A 16,492-nucleotide genomic window follows, 5' to 3' on the forward strand; every position below is an offset into this window, starting at 1 on the left:
CTGCAAATGATGATTTCTTTCTGCTGCCAATAATAAAAAAGTTTCTAAAAGAAGAACTTACTCTGCCTACAAAGTTCTGAATCTTTCCATTATGGTCTCACCAAGAATGCATTCTGCTTTGTGTGGGATTAACACCTTCATATAAAGGGGCATCCACTGAGAAGAGTTGCAATCCAATCAAAGGCCAATCTAACTCTTTTGCGTAGATTGATTATTCAGGGAAGGCAAGTACCCATTGGTTGCCAAGACCTTGAGTGGAAGCCTGATTCCAGAAACGAAACTGTCTTACCACATAAAGAGCTGTACAATTCTAACCTCAGAGCTATTCGACCTCAAATGGAGAGAAATGAAGTAAAAATATGAGTTATATAAGCGAGGAGCCCCATGCCAATTGACAATATTTTCCAGGAATTCCTTTAGAACAATCATGGAAAAAATACGGAGCTGCTATTTTGACCTTAGCAGTGTGTGTGTGGTGGGGCACCTCACACGGTTTTCTGATTGGTTTTTACTGTTATTTTATGGTAGAAATCTGTGTTTTATCAATTTTTCATAGTCAATTAGATTCAGAAGGGCGCTTGGACAGGATCTCAGGCAATATCCCACTCAGCAGGCATCTCCAACCCAGTCTCCAGGGCTGAGAGCTACCCCCTGCTTGAGTGGGAGGGGAGGAGATGGGGACTGTGAGCGCTGATGAAGCAGCCGGCCACCCGGGGCTGGGACAGAGAACGCCTTATGCGTCTCCACGTTAGCTGCTCGGAGAAAAATGGCACGGGATGTAGCTCTACTAACACTTCTGCAGGTTACACTCCTTTGCGAGTTTTTTTTTCCCCTCTGTCTCTCTGCCAGGAGTCCATTCTGAATCCTCTCCTCCTCTGATGCTTCCTTCTGAACCGCTCGTATTTATTCCATCCTGAAGAGCCGCTGCGTTGGTGACCGTGAAATATCGTTCCGCAGTTCCGGACTGTCCATCTTCAGTGCCAAAAGCCGCAGCTCCTACTGGTTTCTGAACATCTTCACTTTACACAGAACTTTAACTGCGAGTCCTTAACTGAACTCACTGAATTAACCACAGACCCTTTACTATGCTGGACAATTAGTGAAGTAAAATATAAGCCATGAATGTGGACTTACGTAATTTTTAATGGACCTAATTTCTAGAGTCACACTGGAAATACAACTCACAATAAAAGGGAATAAGAATTCTCAAAAGTGTTTCTGCCGCCACAAAAAAAACCTAGAAACTCATTAATTTTCTCTTTTTAAAAGATTTATTTATTTATCTGAAAGGCAGAGTTAGAGAGAGGCAGAGAGACATACAGAGACAGAGAGGTCGGTCTTCCATCTCTGCCCAATCACCAGTTGGCCGCAACAGCTGGAGCTGCGCCAATCTGAAGCCAGGAGCCAGGATATCCTCCCAGGTCTCCCACGAGAGTGCAGGGGTTCAAGGACTTGGGCCATCCTCTACTGCTTTTCCAGGCCATAGTAGAGAGCTGGATCGGAAGTGGAGCAGCCGGGACTCGAACCTGCGCCCGTATGGGATGACCACACCGCAGACGGTGGCAGCTTTACCTACTACACCACAGTGTGGGCCCCGAAACTCATTAATTTTCAATAGACAACATTTTTCTTTTTTTTTTTTTTTTAAAAATGAGCATTCCTGAAGTGTAATTTTTGCACAGGAAGCTTTCTAGTCTACAATAGAAGGAAGCAACAGGGAAAGTACTTGTTCTACTCTCTTAAACAACTGGAAATCCAGAAAAAATATAGGGGAAAAAAGATTTTTGGGCATTTAACAGCAGGTAGCATAGGACTGAGAAAAGAAAAATAAACAAGGTGAGTTCTCCACGTGTCTGAACGCTAATTTGTATCTATGCGAAAGGAAATGACTCAAATCCAGGAAAGAATCATTGAAATCAAGAAATTGAAATGCCCAAAGCTTGGAAAAAGCTGAAATAATCTGAGTGACAACAATCAATGTGGAGTGATATTGAGCATCAGGTTAAGTTCCAGAAGAGTATAAGTATGCTAGCAGGGCTAAACCAACTAAAATTCTGGACATGCCATAATATAGCATAGGAGTGAATATTGAAAGGATTCCATTGATTTCAAATAACAGCATGTCAGAACAAAATCCAATGATGCATAAAGGATATAAAAACACTCAGCAATTAGCAATGTAAAAATCACAATGTTTAGAGCCCAATATGAAATTAACAGAGAGGCAGAGCAGCATGATAGCATAGACCATAATCAGGAGAGAAATTAAGCAATAGAAAGAGATGCTTAGATGATGGATATGATGAAATTGATAGCAAGGGATGTTAAAACATGTTTCATATGTTCAAGAAGGCACTTATAGCAGGATGGAAGGAAAAATGAAAGATATAAAAATAAATGTGGGGGTTGGCATTGTGTCGTAGTGGGTTATGCTACTGCCTGTGGTGGGTGCCAGCATCCTCTCTGTGCACCAGTTCTGATCCAGCTCCCTGATGGGGGCCTTGCAAAGCAGCAAAAGATGGACCAAGTGGTTGGGTCCCTGCCATCCACGTAGGAGCCCCGGAAAAACTTCTGGCTCCTGGCTTTGGCCTGGCCCAGTACTGGGCATTCTGGCCATTTGGGGAGTGAACCAGCAGATGGAAAATCTCTCTCTATCTTTACCTTTCTCTTTGTAGCTCTGACTTTCAAATAAGTAAATGAATCTTTTTAAGAGTGAGAGAGAGAAATCTATTTCAGTGTATGTCCACTATAAAATAGGGTAAAGAAAATTCCTTAGGCAGAGGAAAATGTTATCAGATGGGTATTTAGGTGTACACGAAGGAATGACCATTGGAAATGACAAACATAAAATAATTTTTCTCATTGACAATCTCTTCAAAACATTAACTTTACAAAATGCAAATAGTATTTAGTTGTGAAATTTAAGTCATAGGTAGAACTGAAATGTATGCCAATGCTATCACAATTCATAATCAGGGAAAAGTTTAAGTTTCTCACATAGTAAATAAATTGACATAATGTGATTTGAAGGTGGATTAGTAAGTTTTAAATTATATAATAAATTATATAATTATACATACTATAAAATAAGATTTGCATTGTATGTTCAGCTTTAGATTTTTTAAAGATTTTATTTATTTTATTTGAGAGAGTTACAGACAGTGAGAGGGAGAAACAGAGAGAAAGGTCTTTCTTCTGTTGGTTCACTCTTCAAATGGCTGCAATGGCTGGAGCTGCGCAGATACGAAGCCAGGAGCTAGGGAGCTTCTTCCTGATCTCTCACATGGGGCCAGGGGCCCAAGGACTTGGGCCATCTTCTACTGCTTTCCCAGGCCACCGTAGAGAGCTGGACTGGAAGTGGAGCAGCTAGGACCAGAACTGGCGCCCATATGGGATGCCAGCACTGCAGACAGAGGATTAACCTAATGTGCCACCATGCTGGCCCCTAGATTTTCTTAAAACTGTTATTCTGAGTACCATTTTTTGTTTATTATATGATGTTTTTGATGCTTTATTGCATCATATCTCCATGTCAATGAGCTTATTTGTTCCCTTTTTGTTCTGTAGAACAACAGTTACCATAAATTGGTTTGTGTCTGCAAGAATTTTAAATGACAGATAAATCCATATATAAATAAAAATATGCAGAGGGGTGGTGTTGAGATTCCTGCATCCCATATCTGAATGCTAGTTCAATACCAGCTGCTCCACTCCCAATTCAGTTTCCTGAATATGCATATTGGGAGGCATCTGATGGAGGCGCAATTGCTTGGGTTCCTGCCATTGTGTGATATTCAACTGAAGTTCATGGCTCCTGTATCTAGCCTGCCCCAGCTCTGTATGCATTTGGGAGATCAGCAGAGGGAAGTATTCTGTCACTCTGCCTTTCAAATAAAAATAACCACTTAAAAGAAAAAAAAAGTAAATTGCAAGCCTTAAAGCAACTACAAAAATTATAAAACAAAGAAATATACAGTGGAGAAGAATAAGACACAAAAAATGTGCTTAATCCAAAAGAGGCAGTAAAGAAGACAAAAAGGAACAGAGAATGTTTCCATCATAAGATAATAGATAAAATAAATGTGTTATATCACACACACACACATACACACACAATGGAATCCTATTCCATCATAAAAAAAAGAATGAAATCCTATCATTTGCCACAAAGTAGATGAAACTGAAAGCCATGACATTGAGTAAAATAAGATAGACACAAAAAGATAAATACTACATGTCCTTCCTCATGGGGGGCACTAGAAGAAATTCAATCTGAACACTGAAAGATGACTACTAGAGGTGAGGAGGGGTTGGGGGGAGAACAGGAGCTTGGATGATGGGTATCAGACCTGAGTTAGGTTGAAGGAGTAAGTGCTGCCTGCTACACAGCAGAGTGGGGGATCTGCAGTCCACAACAAGCTAGGGCATAGTGTGTGAATATACAGAAGACAGAAGCTCCAGACCTCAACCACAACGTAATGTCAAGGAGGGGCAAATGTTAACGGAACCCTGTATCCGTGAGTTGAGACATTGCACTGTAGTCCATGAATACATATAATTAAAATAAATAGCAAGCTTTGGAATATTTACAATTACACAAAGGACAAATAGGAAACAAAGAACAAGATGACCGCATAGGTCATCTAAATAAATATAGTAGATAATTATAGCAGATAATTACATTAAATTAGCAGCCTAGTTGCTTTAACTAAAGAGGTATGATCATCAGACTAGATTAGAAAACTATGACCTGATTTATACTTGCCTATAAGAAACTTACTTTCAATATAAGCACACAATATTATACATATAAAATCACATCAGAATGATTGTAAATATTTCTTTTTACAAAGAAAAGTCAGCGATCTCATGGACAGAAAAATGAGACCCTCAGTCTGGCTGTTGCAACAGGGACTGATGTGGTTTCATTAGGCCCCTTAGCTCATGGCTGGCTGTCGAAGCTCGGCCCTGTGAGAGGCTGGACCTGTATTTCCCCCAGGGATGAACTGAGTGCTTTCTGCCTGCTCCCATGTAGATGGGACTCAGGGGCACAGCAGTCACCTGAGGGTCTTGGGACGAGGGGAGGACTGCACCAGCATCTCCAGCATAGCGCCGCAGAGCCTCTGTGTCCCGTGTGTCCTTTGTCCCGCAAGCACTGCTCCGTGTACTCTCAGGCTGACGTACTGCTGATGTAATATGTTGGCGTCTCCCTTCAGCCCTATGCCATGTGCCTCTGCTTCCTCCAGACTTCTCCTTAATCCCGAGGCACAGAAAGTACTGGGACCACCCTCAGGGACGTAAAGTTGACACCCCTTGGGATGAAACTTTGACAAATGGAAGACAGAAGGAAGTGGACAAATTTTTCTCCTTCTCTCTCCCTATCCTAGGTGATCCAAAGCATATTATATATACTTCTCAGTCCATCCTGGGGGGATCAGTCAACTGGTCACCTCTAGTTGTGACCTACTCAATAACATGTCTTCTGATGGTCTTTCTTGGCTTTGCTCCAAGTGTGTAAGAGCTATTACATGGGAATGTACTTCTGATCAAATTACTCATTTATAAACCATTGTCTTAATTTCTGAATTCTGGAAAGACCAGGTTAATCAAAGGGTGACAAATCATTACTATTTTAAAATGATGAATATCTATCTAGAAAATAGCAACCAAAGCATCCTTAAAAAAAACAGGAATGACAGTAACAACATTGATGACAACAACAAAACCAAAGCTCAAAATACAGGACCCAGTGCATCAACTCATAACACAAATACATACACAAAAATGAATAGCTGTTGTATATGCCAGTAGTAATTAAATAATTCAGTTAATAAGAAGTGTACTAAACAAACTTAAAGAGGAAAAAATGACCATACTCTGGGCCACAAACGACATAAATGATTGAGAAGAAATACCATGTTCTGAGACAAAAACACTTTGTATTATGGTCTGTCAATTATCTACCAATCAATCTAAGCATTTAATGAAATCCCAATTAAAATTCAAATTATTCAATCTAATAACATTGGAGTATAAAACATGAACATAACCAGGGACTTTTTGAAAAAGAGAAATAGGGGATGAATAGCCCTAAGAGATAGGTAACTTTTCTGTAAAGCCATAGTTTCAGAATTGTACATTTCAGACACAGACAGCCCAGGAACCTGGCCTGAGTAAAGACAGATGTAGTATGCGTTAAAAATGGCATAACAGATCGGTGGGGCATTAGTGGACAGTTTTTTATAATAATAGCGCAACTGGCTAGTCACTGGGGAGGAAAAAAAAATTCTCTGCTCACACTTCACAGCATAATGCCTTCCAGATGGAATAATGCATCTTAGTTTGGTGTGTGTTCCTCCATAACTTTATTTTGGCACTTTCTTGTTTTCATTTTTTAATAAAGATTCCTTGTGTATAAATGCTCTTCAATGTACTTTCTTCACTTACTATAAGATACTCTTGGGAGTAGGGGCTGGGCAAAATTTTGAGAGTGATCATAGAAGAGGAATTTATCATAAATTAATTGGTTCATTTACAAAAACAACTATTGTGTGTCTACGCAGTGCCAGGCACTATTTTTGGTGCTGGTAATACAGCAGTGAGCACTACCAATCCTTCCTTCATGGCACGTGTGTTTCGTGGAGAGGAGAGAACTCATAAACAGCATTTAAAAATTGTGTATGTTAAATGATGGCAGGTGCTTCAGAGCAAAATTAAACAGGGAGGAGAAGGAGGGCAGGCATCCTTAAGAAATGCTCGCCCCACCGAAGAGCGTGTGTTGGAGGCTTGGTCCTCAGTGAGCTGGTGGACTCCTTACCAGGTGGGGCCCAGGGCTGCTCAGGGAGTCCATTGCAGGGGTGTGACTCTCAGAAGAGATTAAGGTAACTTTCATGGTAGCCCAGTTAGTTCCTGAAAGAGTGAATTGTTGTAGAAGAGCAAGCCTGGCCCTTGACTCTCTCTCTTTCTCTCTCCGGCTTCCTGTCTTGCTATACGGTCTCTCTGGCATGCATTTCCACCATCAGCCACCAGCAAGAGGCCTCACCATAGGCCAAACAGATGGGGCCCCTCGTCTGAGACTTCCAGCCTGCAATACCATGACCTAATTAAACCTCTTCTCGTCATACGTTACTCAGCCTCAGACATTTTGTTACAGCAATGGAGAGTGGACTAATGCCGAGAGGGACATTTAAGTGGAAGCACAGAAGATGTGTGGAGAATGCCGTATGGACTTGGGGGGATATTCTGAGGCAGAGGAAATGGTGTGCACAAAGGCCTGAGTAGGGGACTGATCCGGCAAATTCCATTCTGCAACTTCAGTGATGCTCTTCGGAATTATACAGAGAGAGGGCATAAGAAAGAGAAAGAATAGCAAGAAACCAGTGTAGTAAATAGGTCATCTGAGGACAGCCATGTTTCCTCTGAATGAAAGAGCATGCCGTGGAGGATCTGGTCAAGGACAGGTGTGATCTCATTTTGTCTTTGTCGTTGTTTTAACAGGGTCCCTGTGATTGCCACGTGGAGATTCGTATGAAGGGAAGTTATAGAGGAGGTCACATCCACTGTAGAGAAGAGAGATAGCCAAGGTGGAGACCAGGGTAGCATCAGAGCAGGAGTGTTCTGCATATCTTACAGTGCTGGCCAGAAGTGTTGAGTAGCTGGATGAGGACTATAGAAGACCCTGGGAGTGTTATCATGAGCTATTACCAGAGGTGGGAAGGATACCGCAGGGTATCTTGGTATGTTTGCCATTGCTGTAATGGAATACCACCAATTGAGTAATTCATAAAGAAGAGAGGCTACTTTATCTCACAGTTTTGAGTGCTGGTAAGTCCAAGAGCATGGAGTAGCACCTGTTGAGGGCCTTCCTGCTCCCTGATAACATAGCAAGGGCACCCCATGATGAGACAGGGCAGGAGCACAAGTTCAGGTCTCTCTTCTCTTCGTACAAACCACTCACTCCGGCTGGCGCCGCGGCTCACTAGGCTAATCCTCTGCCTTGCTGCGCCGGCACACCGGGTTCTAGTCCCGGTCGGGGCACCGATCCTGTTGCGGTTGCCCCTCTTCCAGGCCAGCTCTCTGCTGTGGCCCAGGAGTGCAGTGGAGGATGGCCCAAAGTCCTTGGGCCCTGCACCCCACGGGAGATCAGGAGAAGCACCTGGCTCCTGCCATCGGATCAGCGCGGTGCGCCGGCCGCAGCGCGTTACTGCAGCGGCCGCAGCGCGTTACTGCGGCGGCCATTGGAGGGTGAACCAACGGCAAAGGAAGACCTTTCTCTCTGTCTCTCTCTCACTGTCCACTCTGCCTGTCAAAAAATAAAAAAAAAAAAAAAAACAAAACAAAACAAAAAAAACACACACACACAACAACAAACCACTCACTCCATCCTGGAGCCCACCCTCCCGATCTCATCTAATCTGAATTACCTACACATTTCAGCAACACAGCAATTTGGAGCCCACCCTCCCGATCTCATCTAATCTGAATTACCTACACATTTCAGCAACACAGCAATTTGAAGATTCACTTTACAGCACAGGTGCTTTTGGGGGACACATTCACACCACAGTAAATGAATGATTCTGAAAGGCATATCAAGGCTTAGTCTGGGATGTGTAAAATCTGAATTTCCTGGTATATTTCTGAAATCAAATAGTCCGGTACATGTGTGATTCTGGGATTGACATATAAATTTGAGAGTCATCAGATTACAATTTGAACCATGAGATTGAATGAGATAATCAAGGGAGTGAGGGCATCTTTCAGTGATTCTTATCACACGTATTTGAATTTTTCCAGTAAAAGTGTTATTGTATTATATATGTATTATGTTATACAATTAAAAAAACATGCAAATCACTGGGAGGAAATACATGTCAAAATTTAAACAATTATCTGTAACGTAAAATGTTCTAGGCTTGATCCCAAAAATATAGTCATAAAGGAAATCACTAACAGATACGACTCAATGATATTTTTAGCATTCTCTATCTCACATATGGCACATTTAAAAATAAGTTACAGTGGGCATTGTGGGTAAACCACTGCTGGGGATGCCGACACCCCACCTAAAGGGTGTCTTGGATGTGCTTGTGTGGTCCTCTGGGCAGGGAAGCAGAGGATGGAAGATCTCTCTGTTTGTCTCCCCTTCTGTGTCTGCCACTCTACCTTTCAGATAAGTATAAATAAATAAATAGATTTTAATTAAAAAAAAAAGACTAAGATGGGAAAGTCTAACAGAACCTTCAAGTGCCCATATCTTTTTTTATGTTTTTTAGTTTTAAAAAGTACAATTTTTAACATATTGCCACATTCAATTCCAAGAAGGGTAAGTTGTCTTGTACATTGTAGGAGTCAGTGAAGCAATATTTATAACTATATACCAGATGATTGACATCCCAATAATTTTTATACTGTCTGTATTTATTACTTTCCACAAATAAGAGAAAGCATGTGGTATTTGTCTCTCTGAGTCTAGCTTATTTTGCTTAGCACAATGATCTCCAGTTCTTTGATTAGGAATTCCACCTTTTAAGATTTATCTGAAATGTGTTGTACTATGCGAATTAATGGTAAAACTAGTCTTCAAACAGTACTTTATACTTTGTGTGTCTTTGTGGGTACAGTCTGTTGAAATCTCTACTTAGTATATATTAAATTGATCTTCTGTATATAAAGATAATTGAAAATGAATCTTGATGTGAATGGGATGGGAAAGGGAGTAGGAAGTGGGATGGTTGCGGGTGGGAAGGTTATGGGGGGAAAAAGCCCCTATAATTCAAAAGTTGTACTTTGGAAGTTTATGTTTATTAAATAAAAGTTAAAAAAAATAAAAAAAAGATTCATCTGAAAGAAATATTTCATTTATGGAAAATGACTCACGTAAAAAGAAGTAAATCCCAGTATTTGGAAACAGTAAATTGGGATATGTATTGTGGCACAGCACAGTAGTTTAAGCTGCAGCTTGGGATACCTGCACTCTGTATTGAAAGGCCTGGGTTCAAGTCCTACCTTGTTTGTGACCTACCTTCCTTCAGTGCACACCTCAGGATACAGCAGGTGATGACTCAAGTGACTGGACCTCTGCCACTCACATGGGAAACCTGGTTCCTAAGTTCAGTGTGGCTCAGCCCTGTTGCCGCCATTGGGGGAGTGAATCAGCAGCGGAAGATCTCTCTCTGGCTTTCTCATTGTCTTTAAAATAAATACAAATAAAAAAATAGTAGATATTAACTCAAAGGAAAGACACCTAAATTATATCAGAGGACTGGGTGAGCAAATCTCGCAGCATTCATAATCTATACCATCATAGGAATGAAAATCATGCTGTAGAACTGTATTTATTGATAAAAATATTAATGTGCTTGTTTTATTTATTGAAGAACAAAGCTGGTAGTAAAACAAAGGGTGGAATAACTTTCCAACTGAAAAATGTGTTATGTATATTCTGCATAGAGAAATCTGAAAGACATATTTGCAGATATCAACAGTGTTATTTCTGAATAGTGGGATCACAAGTGATTTATTTTCTCTTTTCTGCTTAATTGTGTTTTCACAGTCTTTTACAAAGATGTTTTTAACTTTGTGCGGCTGAAAATGAAATCAGTATAATAAGGAATAAAAGAAGAAATCCAACGGCCCTGGTTACCATCCAACATTATATAATCCTGGGGTGTTTCAAAACCACCCGGTTATGTGCTGACAGGTCACCCAAATGTCTGGGATGAGAATCACAGAACATCTTTGTCCCAGCAAATTAGGTGGCTGGGCACACAAACAGCCTGCCCTTTCTTTTATTTATCTGCATTTTGACAAGGCAATTTTCCCTGTCATCATCGTTTTGTATTTCTGTTAGGAGTTCAAGGCACTTTTCTGGGTATCGTGAATACTTTATTGCAGCCTTGCAAACAACCTTCAATTTGAGCAGAAAGATTTCATTTTACATACGAGGAAACTGAGGCATAAAAGCTTTGGGAAACCTCTCAGTTCAACTGGCAAGAAAGGAGTGGAGCTGAATTTTATATCTTCATCCCTTTGGCTCACAAACTTGGCTTTTTTCCACTGTAATTTTTTTTATTTATTCTTAGGTGTGAGTGGGATGAAGTTGATTTAAATGGTGTAGAGACATCATGAATTTTACCATGAAACAGTTTGTGTCTTTTCCGTTATGTTTTAAACTTGGCTATGCTAAGGGAAAATTCCAGGTTTCTCCTTGCCATTTTATGAGTTTGACAAAGGACACAGTTAGGAAAGGATACAGTTAACTTTTGCCAAATCTTTCTTGTCATGCGGTTTTGTGAGAATCAATCCACCTAGTTTTCAAATTTGGAAATTTGCATGATTTGAGATTTGCATGATGAGGTAGCCTAAGGGCATGCAGCTTGTAGGTGGTGAACTTGGGATTTGAACTCAATCCCAGGTCTCCAAGGACTTAATTAGATCATGAAATCCAAGGGGAGATAGCTAAACTGGCTTGCTTTTCACAGTTCTGTATTAGTGATAAATTCTGCACATGTAGTAAATTCAGGCGAAGTTCAGTATAAGGGAGCCTGCTAAGGTCTGGAACGGACAGTGAAGGTCTTGCAGGGCATATGTGGCTGGATGGGGCTTTGGACAACATGCTATGCTCTGGAAGATGGTTTGAGTGCATTTCAGATGCAGTAATTTGAGTGATTTCCATAACACTGATGCCAGTTTCTGAAATCAGCACCATGGAGCCCTACTCCTCGCTTTCCCTGTAAATGCCGGAGATGCAACATGTTAAGCTACTAGTAATGCTTCCCATCTCCCTATGAGTTAACTTTTAATACTTAGATGGAACAATGGAACTTGATGGTCCAACATCCAGGTCACCAGAGTGCAAACATTGCCACATGGCCAGGTCCTGCCATGGATGCTCAGGTTTGCCCCATTTTTGGAAATAACCCACTCACTCCCTGCATGGGTTCTATAAAAGCGTTTTTACCACAGTTGCCCTAATATCAAGGGTACTCTCAGCCAGAGGTCAGGCCTGTTGTCTGGCTCTCATATTCTCTAACACATTTCTCACTGGGTGAATATTACGAAAGAGCCAGAAGAATTGTGGGAGCTAATGAAACACATGTTTGAAACTCCTGGGCAAGTTTTCCAGCTTGTGTGCCTATAGCACTCTAGTCCAGGAATCAGCAACCATCATGGCCCTCTGTTGGCCACAGCTCCACGTTCATCATTGAAAGGGTCACTTACAGCCCCCAGGGAGGTCATGGCTCTGACCCAATATGCTTCCTTTCCTGTCTCCTCTTCAGCTGGTCAGTCAGGGCATTTAAACCTGACACCTTCCATTCTTCTGTCTGGAAAACCAGATGTGCTCAGCTGGAGAGGGAAAGCCTCTTCTGTGCTCAGTGGACTAGACTTTCTGCAGTGAATACGCCAATGACAAGCAGGCACAGTTTGTTTTTTTTTTTTGTTGTTGTTGTTTGTTTTTTTAAATTCTTTATTTATTTTTATAAAACTTTTATTTAATAAATATAAATTTTGAAAGTACAACTTATGGATTATAGCGGTTTTTCCCCCATAACCACCCTTCCACCCACAAAGCATCCCATCTCCTACTCCCTCTCCCATCCCATTCTTCATTAAGATTCATTTTTAATTACCTTTGTACACAGAAGATCAACTTAGTAGATACTAAGTAAAAAATTTTAACAGATTGCACCCACACAGACACACAAAGTATAAAGTACTGTTTGAAGACTAGTTTTACCATTAATTTACATAGTACAACACATTAAGGACAGAGATCTTACATGGGGAGTAAGTACACAATGACTCCTGTTGTTGATTTAACAATTGACACTCTTATTTATGACATCAATAATCACCCAAGGCTCTTGTCATGAGTTGTCAAGGCTATGGAAGCATTTTGAGTTCACAGACAAAGTCGTAATCAAAGTGGAAGTTCTCTCCTTCCTTCAGAGAAAGATACCTCCTCCTTTGATGGCCTGTTTTTCCACTAGGATCTCACTCACAGAGATCTTTCATTTCAGTCATTTTTTGCCACAGTGTCTTGGCTTTCCATGCAGGCCACAGTTTGTCTCCTCTGTTTCCTCCCTGGCCTCCACCTCCTTACTCCTCCCAGAGTCCACAGCCTGCCACCTTGAGTGTGGACTGCATTTTATCAAACCCTCTGGTCCTATCTGTTCGCTTGGAGGTGTCTATTTAACGTGCTTCTTCCTCTCCACTACAATGTGCCCTGAACTCTCATCAAGACTGCTCTAAATAACCTCCTGGCTGATTGTTCCATCTCAGAATGATCTCTGTCCTAATAATGGCGGTCAAAATAGTAACCATCATGAAGACAGCACTGGTCATTGTTGTCAGTGTGCTTGGTGCAAGCATTTGCCATGCACCCAGTGTCCAGGCCTCTCTGTGCCCACTCCCACCAGTATGGCCGCCATGAGCTGCCTGTAGCCCTTTTGCATCCCTTACACCATCTGTGAACTCCAGCAAGGGCTCTGAGGCCACCCTGAGACTTGGTTTTCTTGACTGTGAAATGAGGGGATGCTATAGCATCTGCTGTTTATTAAGCCCCGTGGGTTTACAGTTGCTGAAAGGGTTTGCTCTTCCTCTTCCTTCCAGGGCCCCATGTGTTGCTGAGGTGAGAGGGGAGACAGTGAGTCAGACATTTCTCCTGCTACCTCCATTAGCCAGCTCCTGGCATATCGCCTTCCAAGACTTCTCGGATTGTTACTGCTCATTGTGAAGTCTCCAGCTCCGACTGCACTTAGTTTAGAAGGTAGTGAGGTACTATCGGCGCTCACATGGTTTTATAGAAGATGAGTAGTGCATCCCTCCTGCCCCTCAAGGTGTGTGATGTGCCTTATTATTTTTTCTTTTTTATTTGCTCATGGCATCTGACCCAGAGGAAGGGAGGCCTGTGAGAAAGGACATTTGTAATGTTCATGGTTACGAAGATGGGCACAGCAAGCTTGAGAGCTAATGTGACGGAATGAGAAGGCCATGCCAAGATGGCCGCTGGCAACAGAAACTGCCTGACAACAGGTTGTGATTGGATGGCCTCAGAAACCACATGACAACAGAGCCTGCCTAGCAACAAGCTGTGAGTGGATGGCTTTCGAAACTGCCTGGAAACAGGCTGTGATTGGTTAGGGCATAGACCGCCCCTTGACTGGATTGGCCATATAAGCTGCTATAGCAACTGAAATAAACGAGTCTGTGGGCTGCTCACCTCTGGCCTGCTTTCACCCGACTCCCTGGGTCTGTGTGGTGACTCTGCACCTCTTGCCCCCACCATGCTCCTCCTCTCAGAAGAAATCAACCTCAACATCTGGTGCACCAACATGACTGAGAGAGACAGCATGTCGTACTTGGCAAGGTCCTCCCTTGATTTCGGCAAGTAGGCCTTGCAGTGTGCTGTTCAGTTCTGTGTGGGTGAGCACAGAACCCCCTCCTATGCCCCTTTCCTTGTCCTTGTCCTCCGTCTAAGTGACCCCAGATTAGGCACACATCGCCCAGAAGTGTAACATCGCTTCTTGGCTCCTCCTTTTACTTTTGGTTCGCCTGGCAAATTCACATAAGGGACTGATCATCCCAGAATTCGGAACCAAGTCATCTTCCCTCACTCGAGAGAGGTGATGCTCTGGAGACACCGTGTGGGCATATGGCCTTGACCTAATGAATCAAGGAAGTCCCCCACTATGCACAGGACAGACGTATGATCTGATACACCACTGTCTGTCTAATGAGTATGGAACTCCCTGCATGATGCCATCAGCCTCTGAGGTGCTAGGAATTTGTTTTGTATGGCAACAGTGCTGTGGGTCTTTCCTTTGGCTAGAGTTGGCATGGCACACCGCTCTTAAACACTTAAGCATGGGAAAGATACCCCCCTCTCAGAATCCCACACAGATTACTAAACACAATGAATCTGTGAGTGATAAGAGCCTGTCACTCCAGGTCACTGCCTCACAGACAACAGTTGATGACTTAGGGAGAGAGAGCTCAGACAGTGAAAATGACAATGTAGCAATCCCTAGTCTCTCTCTCTCTCTCTCTCTCTCTCTCTCTCTCTCCTTGTTTCTGCGTTTCAAACATGTTAATAAATGTTAATTCTAAAAAAAAAAACAAGTCAATCACACATTTTCGTATGTAGGCATCAGGACCAAACCCTTGTGCTCTCTGAATGACACTGAATTATACTGACATGTTCTGACATGGGGGTTGTAATCCTATTTCACAGACACAAGGCAGGATTTATGCACTTCCTTCTTCTTCAGCTGTTGATGCTTTCATTATATTGCACAGCCTTTGGAAGATTGAAAATGTTTATTCTTCCTTGTATATCTCACTTGAATTGTGTTCTAGAACATTTTTGGAAAAATGGGCAAGTGCTTTCCTTTATTTGATTGCTTTCTATACTTTCAGAAGGGCTTCAAGGGAACAACTATGAGGGCAGTACGGAATTTTACCTCAACAAACCTCCCTGCTCACAGGCTCCCTAATCTGAGAATTAGAGACTTTTCACTCTTTTGTTTATTTTTGTAACTCTAAAGAAGGGATATATTTATCTTCATGCAGCTTCTCACTTTAAAGACCTGCTCACTGAAAACAACGTGTCACTCAGATTTACCTTGGAAAATGTTAACACGGAGTATTCCCCTCACTGGCATCCAATGTAGCTAGCAAACGTCAGGAAGTTGTGCAAGATCCATTCCCCATCTGAGTTTTTTGCACAAACGTATGAGTGCTTTTGCATGCTATTATTCTCTATAATTAGAGGATCTCTATTTGCAAGAATAAGAGATGCCTCATCTAGTTTTTATTTAATATATAAGCAACATCTCTAGTGTTAGAGAAATTAGTACCATGGCATAAGTGTATTCTGTTGTTGAGCTGTGCTTAAGAATTCAGCAGTTCTTAAGTTTATAGAGGAGGAAGACTGTCCTCCCAGAACTATTCCGCCTCTTGATCCTATTTCTGACCTTGAAGCAACATCCTAAAGAGCTACTTAATCAAACCATTGTAGTTTATTTCCGAAGGTGTGACTGATTGCTTTCATTTTTCTCATTAGAATAATTTACACCTGAGAGTGACTTACAATTATTTTAGAGCTACCAAATATACTAACTGATCTAATTCCAAAGACTTATAAGGTAAGTGTGAGTGTTTCCATGTTATGGAAGAGAAAACGTGTTTAGACACATTTATTGTTTTCCAGTGTCAAGGCACTTGGAGAGAGAGAGAGTGTGGAGCAGTATATGAAATAAATGTGATCCCCTACCTGCATGAAGTTGGTGACTTATGAGAACTCGAAGAATTATATTCCTATGTATACAAACAGGTGCCAGACAAAAAATGAATAAAATAAAATCAAGGTTCTCTAAGAGAGTTTCTAGGGCTTGGGGAGACAAAGGCTACAGACTGAATGCTCAAAGAAAAATACCTCTCTGAAATTAAATGTAATTTAAACATGGAATGCCCAAAAAGAATGAGTGGA

This window comes from Lepus europaeus, chromosome 5 (assembly GCF_033115175.1).
Source record: "Lepus europaeus isolate LE1 chromosome 5, mLepTim1.pri, whole genome shotgun sequence".
Taxonomy (NCBI): Eukaryota; Metazoa; Chordata; class Mammalia; order Lagomorpha; family Leporidae; genus Lepus; species Lepus europaeus.